This window comes from Xenopus laevis, chromosome 4S (genome assembly GCF_017654675.1).
Source record: "Xenopus laevis strain J_2021 chromosome 4S, Xenopus_laevis_v10.1, whole genome shotgun sequence".
Taxonomy (NCBI): Eukaryota; Metazoa; Chordata; class Amphibia; order Anura; family Pipidae; genus Xenopus; species Xenopus laevis.
Window position 1 is genome coordinate 103,241,298 of NC_054378.1, and position 9,799 is coordinate 103,251,096.

A 9,799-nucleotide genomic window follows, 5' to 3' on the forward strand; every position below is an offset into this window, starting at 1 on the left:
AGGTTAGCTTGATTTTTTCCCATCTGCTCTGAGCACCAACCCTTACAAGCACACTACTGGGTCAAGAGCTGTCTGCATTTAGAGTAATATAGGGAATAGTAATAATGTTTTCCTATTGTACAATATAAGGGTCTTAATAGTCACCAAGCAGTTCTATGACCAAATAGAGACATAAGGCATGAGGACAGGTGCTTTTCCACAGTGGGTGGGACCATATTTTTTAATGTATTTCAATCCCCTAACACGTACCTACCGTGACTTACAAGCTCTTGACGTGTCGCATCTCTCTTCTTCCTTTGACTCTCAACGCTCTAATATCTCAGCCATCTCCTAATGTCGCTACCTCTGTCTACTACAATACACTCACTACTGCCCTAAATGAGCTTGCTCCTACAAAAACTAAACGTGCTTGACCCAAACCACTTCAACCTTGGCATACTGCTCATACAAAAGCGCTCCAAAGGCACTCATGCGCACTTGAGCGTCGCTGGCTCAAATCCCGCTCAGAATCACTTTTGGAGCTACAAATCTGCCCTGCGCTCCTATAACACCAGCCTTTGTCTCTGCTCAAGATATTGCTGAGCACTTCAAAAACAATCAGAAGTGACATTACACTACTCAACCCCCTAGACTTCCACCACCCTCCCCAGTCTCCCCTGTGCTCCTTCACCCTTGTCACTGATGAGGAAACCTCAAAACTTTCTCTCTCACCTTACTACCTGCCCGCTTGATCCCATTCCTTCAAAACTTCTCTGAAATACCAACCCCTTGTCTAATCAAAGCCTTAACTCATCTATTTAATCTCTCATTTTCAACTTGAATCTTTCCTTCTCAACTTTAACATACTCTTGTCATCCCCATTCTGAAAAAAACCCTCTCTTGATCCCTCCAATCTTGATAACATCTGACCTATCTCTCTGCTACCTTTTGTCTCTAAACTACTTGAGCGTCTAGTCTACAAACGACTAACGTCATTCCTCTCTGACAATAACCTGCTAGACCCACTACAATCTGGTTTTAAGCAACAACACTCCACTGAAACTGCCCTAACCCGACTATTGACCTTTTAACAGCTAAAGTCAACAACCATTTTTCACTATTTGCATTTGACACTGTGGATCACCCTCTCGTCCTCCAGTCCCTCCAATCACTTGACCTTCGTGACACGACCCTGTCCGGGTTTTCTTACCTCACTAATCATTCCTTCGGTGTCTCCTACAATGGAGTATCATCTTTTCCCCTACCTCTTTCTGTTGGGGTTCGTCTAGGCTCTGTCCAGTGCCCCTTATTATTTTCCCTCTATACTTCCTCGGCAAACTAATCAACTCGTATGGTTTCCACTACCACCTCTATGCTGACTCAGATCTATTTCTCCACTCCTGATCTCAACCCAGAACTCCTAACTCGGGTCTCCTCCTGCCTGTTCGCTATCTCCACTTGGATCTCGCAACGCTACCTTAAATTAAACCTCTCTAAAACTGAAATGGTTCTCTTTCCTCTAACTAACACCTGTAACATCCCAGAACTTATTAAACCATTAAGTCACTTATTAAATCATGTCACTTCCACCTAAAGAACATATCCAAAATATGATAATTTATCACCCAAGATGCCGCCAAAATTCTTATTCACTCTCTCGTCATATCACTTCTAGACGACTGTAACTGTCTTTTAATTGGCCTTCCCCTCCAGAGGCTGTCACCTCTCCAGTCCATAATGAATACTGCTGCGAGGCTCATAAACCTCAGCAACTGCTCCACCTCTGCATGCCACTCTGCCAATCGCTTACTACGCTCTTCTACTGACCTACTCCTCAACTCCTCTCTCATTACCTCCTCACACGTTCGCATTTAAGACTTTGCAAGGGCGGCACCCCTCCTCTGGAATACTCTACCACTGTCTGTCCGACTTTCTCCCAACCTTTCTGCTTTCAAGAAATCTCTAAATACGCACTTAATTAGAGAAGCCTACCCTCACTCTGCTTAACTACCAAATGCAATACCACATACAGTACTATAACTCTCACCCACTTAATTCTGATCTTGCCCACTCCCACACAGTGTGTCTTATTCCCTTCCCTTTAGATTGTAAGCCCTTTTGCATAGGGCCTTCCTCACCTTATGTACCTGTATTGGTTGTGATGTATGTAACTCCATATGTTCTACGTATGTATTGTGATTTTGTGGTATAAACACATTTACATTAGAGCTCTGCGCAATATGTTGGCGCTCTATACATACATTTTATTAATAATAATAATAATAATAATAATAATAGATTATGTGCCACTAGTGACATCACAAAGCAGCCATGACAACAGTAAGTTAACTCTGTTAATATATTTTACAGGTTATTCTTGCCTTTTAAGTGTTTTGAAGTCATATACAGCTCCAATTGTGAGCCCAGAGACAACATGGCCTCTGCAAAACCATATATCAGCAGTTGTATGCATAGCTGTAGGAGGTCACACTAATCACTAGGTCAGTATTTGTAATCAGACCAGCAACTCCTTTTGTTCTGCATAAGGTGATAGATCACTTTTAAAGTGCCAGTTCCAACAGGTAGTGTAAATGACCTGTGTACTCAGGGGTGTATTTACTATGTATACCTGTATGTGGTGACGGTATCGCTCACCCTACTAAAGGCACACCAATCGACATTTTACTTGCAATAGTTCCCAGAGGCGGGCCAAACAGGCCGGGCGCCCTAGGCAGCCCAGCCCGCCTGCTCGCCCCTTCCTTTCTCCCGTTCCCGGCGCGCAAGTGCTGTAAGCAGGTTCCCAGCGTGCATGCGCAGTAAGCGCGTTCCCGGCGCGCATGCGCAGTAAAGGCATTCACGTTCGGCGCTTACTGCGAACAGATATCCAGGTGGGTTCGGTCTAGGGGTAGGCAGAAGAGGTAGCTGCCCAGCGCCCCCCAATCATTGCGCCCTAGGCAGCTGCCTCTTCTGCCTACCCCTAGTTCCAGCCCTGATAGTTTCAGAGTAATCTATTTAATCAAATGTCCATGCGGACGGACTGCCTTATGTGGGACAGACAGCCAGGAGCATAAGGGGTTGATTAAATGAACATAAGAGTAATATACAAAATTATTCCCCAGAGAAAGAAAAAGAAAGGATGAAATCAGAAATAAAGAAATACATAACTGAGCTATCGGTTGCTAAACATTTTTATTATGCTAAACATACAGGATCCCAATTAAAATTGGCTATACTGGAGCAGGTTAACTTGGTGTAAGGTATTTAAACTTGATTTGTGTTCACTAACGTGTATTGCACCCGAGGAAGGGGTTGGTCCACAAATCTTGTGCTATAACGTCTGCAATAAAAATGATACAGGCATAAGCCAGCGTAATTGGTGAACTTCCTCCTATCTATAACTTGTATTTACTATAGGAACCCAAAGGCACATGTCTTGTTTGGCAGCTTTTAGAGCTGTGGTCCTTGGTTGCCTATATTGCAAATATAAAAAAAATAAATATATATATAAATATATATATATATATATATATATATATATATATATATATATATATATATATATATATATAGCGCACAAAAAAACAAAATCCCACCCGCCAGTCCACAGCCAAATACTGACAAATTTGGAGGTGAAGCTGAGTAGATGGGGTTCCCATCTTTGCTAGAATCAGAGCATACTCAGGACAGCAGGACTTTCTACCTTGTCATGTAGCTTCAGGTTGCTACCGACACAGATGCAATATTTCCACTGTCTATTTACATTAATCCCAGTAGAAAGGCAACTCCGGATGTTTAGTTGCCAGTGCTGGAGAAGATTACATGGGCAACAAAATGTCCTGTCATCTATCTAAAAAACTGACATTATAACATCATATATTGTGGTTTCAATTATTCTGTTGCTTCTTTTTGCACCTCTGTTCACTCTGAATTCATAAATATACATAGGGTGGTGTAGCCACAATTAAGCAAACTGCATCCCTTAAAATCTTGTGTCGGATCCTGCATAAAAAGAATTTGCGTAGTTTACGCAAATTTTACAAACTGTGCAAGTTTCTATTCAAGTTTTTACACTCGCAGCTCTTTGTTTCCATTGCTTTCATAGGGCTGCATAATCACAAATCCCAGTCCTTTGTTGTCGCTTGAAAGTATCTTGCAGAGAGTCACAGGCATTTTAATCCCCGCTGCAAATGGAAACAATAAAAAAAAAACAACAAGAAAGGGGTCGTTTATGAATGGAGGGAGAGGGTGCAAAGTACCAAAAAAAAGCAATTCAGAACATGGTGTGCAAAATGCTCTAGAATAGGGGTTCCCAACCTTTTTTACCCACAAGACACATTCAAATGTAAAAACAGTCGGGGAGCAACACAAGAAAGTCCAAGTGGTGCCAAATAAGGGCTGTCATTGGGTATTTGGTAGCCCCTATGTGGACTGGCAGCCAACAGGAGGCTCTACTTAAAAGTACATCTGGTTTTTATGCAATTCAAACTTGCCTTCAAGCCTGGAATTCAAAAATAAGCCCCTGCTTTAAAGCCACTGAGAGTAACATCCAAGAACCACTGGTTGGGGATCACTGCTCTGGCATTTGCCTCTACCTCTCTAGCGCTTGCAACCTGGTGTAAATCAAATGGCCCCTTCTAAGCTTTTTGGCACTTTGCTTCTTGTCTCTTTGCTATCATTTTTTGCATGAATAAATAACAGGCTGCATGTCTGAATAACAGCAGTGGGTGCAAAGGAGAATTGTTCTTAGGGCAAGCAGCAAGGGCAGGGCTGCCTTGTGCCCACCAGGGTTGCACTCTGCATCTCGCACCTGATTTTTAATCAGGCACAAAGTGTAAAACGCAACAGGACACAAAGGGGCTTAATTTTGTGCCTCTTTTATCGCAAACGATAACATTCGCAATCTCTATTCTAGTTACATAGTTACAATGGTATCAATACATATACTTACATACAATTGTCATCTTGACAGCTGACCATACACGTTGAAATGGGCAAGCAGATCTCAGTTCTGGCTGATCTTTAGCTCGTTAGTCCAGGGTCCATCAGATCAGATCATATGAACTCTATGAGAGCCTATGAACTATTGAGAACCACTGATTTTTAAATAGGCACTTCTCACACAGTTAACAATGTTATCATATTTTTTTAAACAAAGGCTCCCCCCTTTAATGGTATTGCCTGGACAATCTTTTTTGCAAATGGCCATATACAGAAACTGTCAATCACATATACTTATTCTCTTAGGGCTAGGCCACACGGGAAGATTTCAGGGAGATCGCCGCGTGTGAATAGGCGCAGGCGACTTTAGCGCTAGCGGGTGCGAGATACCAGCAAGCCATTCAGGGAGATTAATCGCCTCAAAGACGTGGCGATTAGTCGCCAGGCGACCAATCTCCCTGAATCTTCCCGTGTGGCCCTAGCCTTATACAAATGATGCAAAAGGAATGGATTTTTGTGGAGCCCATAAAACTGCCCATTTATTCTGGGCCACTGGCCACTCCAGGACAATATACTGCCGTTTGACCTTCTGCAGAGCCAACAGTCCAACAGGAATGGTGAGTGAAAGTGGAATGGTGAGGATGATCCAATCATTTGACAGACGTAGGTAAAACAGTGAATGCAGAGATTATGTGCACAATAGGACTTGTTTATCAAGGGTCAAAGAGGCAATACACTACAGCAAAGAGAATTCCACAGCTCTATTCACTTCTACAGGATTTATCTTATGGTGAATTTTAAAGTGAGTTGTCTATTTCACCTTTGATGAATATGCTTTAGCACTGAAAGAACATTGCTTTGCTCACACTTTGCTCAAAGTTATAATTCAATTATTTATCTACACCTACAGAACATGAGGCAAATGAATGAATATTTGGAGATAAAACATTACTTGCATCAAATTGTTTTATCCTTCCCATTAGTGATGTGTGGGTTGGCCTGAAACTCACAGGACAGACTCACTGGTCATATGTGTTTGGACCAACATAGCCCATACTTGCCCATAGCAACTTACAGTAGTTGCAGTTTATGGGGAATGTTTATTATGCTGTGTAAAAAACAGTAGGATAATACACAACCCATCGCCCAGCTTCATTGTGTAAATAAAAATGCTTAAAATTTTGCTTTTGTTTTTTCTTGGAGTGAAGCAATGTAAAGTTAACAGCGTCAAATCTAGTGTTCGAATGGCATAAAATTGCACCCACCTTGTTACACTTTATTTTATCAAACTTTATTTTACAAAGCTGTTTTTTTGGCGAATTTCATTTTACACAGTATTATAAATATTCACCTATATGTAGAGATACCCAGTAGCAATCAACAGTATCTGCAGTTCATTTACAAAACAGATACACATGTTACACGTTTCCTCCCTATAAGTACTTATAAAAACACTTCTGAGTATAGTAAGTGCTTTCATTATCCTCCTGCCATAATCAGCCCAACCATACATAGGAAATGCCATGTGGAAGATATTGATTGCACCGGCTGACAGCATCATTTTTATGGGAGAATGACCCTGTTTTAATTAGCAGCTCCAGAGCCATTAGGCCCTTAATCCGACTGTGATTATGCTCAAATGACCTCTCTGTTCAGAGAGAGACCACCGCTAACTCCCTGAGGCCCTCCTTGACTCACATATGTGAAAGGTATCACTTGTGCAGTAACTCAGAGTAACCAATCAGGAATCAGTTTTAGCCTGATACAGTTAAGATAATGAAATCTATTGATTCCTTTGTTGCATGTAGATCGCTATATTCTTTAATCCAATATCCAGAACTGCAATAGGGAACTTACTTGTGGACTAAATCAAGAGTCTGTGTGCACGTGCCCAAGCATTTTAGGCCCAGCAATGCCCCTGGACACTGTTCACTTTATGTTTGGTTCTCTAAACGTACTAATATGTTAAACGGATTGTTCAACTTTAAATTAACTTTTAGTATGATACAGAGAGTGATATTCTGAGACAATTTGCAAGTTATTTAGCCTTTTATTCAGCAGCTCTAAAGTTTGCAAATTCAGCAATCTGGTGTAACTATAGAGGAAGCAGTCGCAGGGGGGCCTGGACTGTGGGGTCTGCTTCCTCTATAGCTAATAAAAATACCCCTCCTCCGCAGCCGCTCCCTTACCTATGGTGAGGAAAGGGGATGCAAGTCAGGCGGGAGTGGGCAGAGTTGGGCTGGGGAGTGGGCAGGGCAAAGGCAGGACATGGGCTGGGTGGAGGCAGGGCAGAAAGTGGGCGGGAGGATGGGGATCGGAGTGCGCTGGGTCCCCTGCCAAAAAATCTGCACTGTAGTTACGCCACTGCTAGCAACCATGAATTGATATAAATAAGAGACTGGAATATGAGAGGCCTGAATAGAAAGATGAGTAATAAATGTAGCAATAATTATACTGTTGTAGCCTTAGAAAGCATTTTTTTTAGATGGTCAGTGACCCCCATTTGAAAGCTGGAAAAAGACAGAAGAAAAAGGCAAATAAAAAATGAAGGTCAATTGAAAAGTTGCTAATCAAGTAAGTGTGGTGTGGCCGGGGCCCCCCTTACCCTCGGGGCCCCCTACAACTCTCCCCCCCTGTCCCCCCCTGATGGCTGCCCTGGACGGGACACTTGGGAAAAACACGGTGGGTTTCCGGCTCCTGTGGGCCCCACCGGCCTGGATCCACATGCTTCTTCCAGCCGTGACCTCCCTTCTTTGGGCGGTTACGGCAAAAACATAGTGTGCATGCACTCATGCGCACACACGCAGCGGTAAAGGGGGCCCTGGGACAGCAGCCCCAATGGGCCCTAGGCCCCCCAGTGCGACCCTGATTCTATAACATACTAAAAGCTAATTTAAAAGCAACCACCTCTTTAACACAAATCTACCTTTATAATTAATTATGTCATTTAAGGTCCCCATAGACGCAAAGATTTCTCTTGCCGAACGACCGATTTTAGAGAAGTCCGACCAATCCTTCGAAATTATCGTGCGGTTAGTGGGATTCGAACGATCGAACATCTTACGATTTTTCGTCCGACATCTGTCAGGAAATTGATCGGCCAGGTTAAAAAATCTTTGTCGGCCCCAGTGCAATCTATCTATGTTTGCAGGGCCAAGCAGGCAGCTCCCCTTTGTTTTCCTGGCAAATTGGTCTTTTTAGGTGATGGTCAATTCGTACGATCGTTCCGAGATAATCGTGGTCTCACGATGAGGATCGGATCTTTTAAAAATCTCAACATCTATTGCCAAATTTAGAGTTTAGAGATCATGGCAACCTGGACACTGCAGAAATCTGAAGCAAAAATAATTCATGTAATTCAAGAGTTACTACTAGAGGACTGCAACAATAGTCGAACAATATAATATGTTCATTGTGGTTTAATAAATACTTTATTTTTCTCCATGGGGTTTTTGTAATGCTGGGGCCCCATTTTCCCTAATTAAACCATCCTTGTAGCTCATATTTTACACACATATTACCCTTACTGGTTCATGAGGTTTGTGAGGAATAATCCTTAGTCATACTAACCCTTTGCTGCCTTTTCGGTTGAGGATCGTTGATATTTAATCACAGTTTCTTTTATCCGTGGTAACCCTAGAGAAGCAAACTTACACTTCAACCAGACTGTATTGTTCCTAAATATGCCTTTAGGAGAGGGGAGGGAAGCAAAGCTGCCCCCTGCTGCACCCAGAAATCAATATCTTAGTGCCCATGGTGCTTGTGTCATTAGCATGACATACAGGGGAAGGGCTAATAAATCCACTTACATTTGATATGCAGAGCAAGTCAGGAAACCAAAGCACACACTGGCCTTTTGTACTGGATTAGTCAAACACAGAGAACAAACAAATGTCATTTTAGTCCATTAGTAATTACAGTTTGCAGGCAGGCGGCAATAGGAGACAAATAGATAGTAATGAATCACCTAGAAGCCTTATTACTGAAATGTATTGTACATTTGTTTCTGCATTGCTTTCTTTGCCCGGGCTTGGGGCGGGCGCTGATGGAAGGAAGGCGGGTTTGGGTCGGGTGTGCGTCAGGTTTTACCCAACCCACACATCACTAGTGGACTTCTATTATTATTGATATAAACGTCTCCATGGTGGAGCTTCCTAATGCAATGATCAATATTGATTTACTTTGCTTGAAAAGCAGGAGGTGGTAGGTATAGGTATGGGATCTGTTATAGGGAAACCCATTATCCAGAAAGCTCAGAATTACGGAAAGGCCGTCTCCCATAGACTCCATTTTATCCAAATAATCCAATTTTTTTTTCTCTGTAATAATAAAACAGTACCTTGTACTTGATCCCAACTAAGATATTATTAATCCTTATTGGAAGCAAAACCAGCTTATTGGGTTTATTTAATGTTTATATGATTTTCTAGTAGAATTAAGGCATGAAGATCCAAATTACGGAAAGATCTGTTATCCGGAAAACCCTAGGTCCTGAGCATTCTGGATAATAGGTCTTATACCTGTACAGGTAAAATGCGCAGTACACCGATTCTCTGACTTCTAATGCAACACTCATTGCTACTGTTGCAGTTACAGGTATAGGATCTCTTATCCAAAAACTAAGATCCAGAAAGTTTCGAATTACAGGAGGGCCATCTCTCATGGAGTCCATTTAAACCAAATACTTTTTAAAAATGGTTTAGTTATTTTTTTTGTAACTTATTTCTTTATTAAAAAGATTTAGGTTGTTGTACAGTATAGATGTCACATATTAGGTTGATACCATCAGTAACAACATGTTTGTAAGGGATGTCCAAGAATGTTAATAAAATATCCGAACTGATTACAGCATATCCAAACATTGCTATGTTATCATATTACA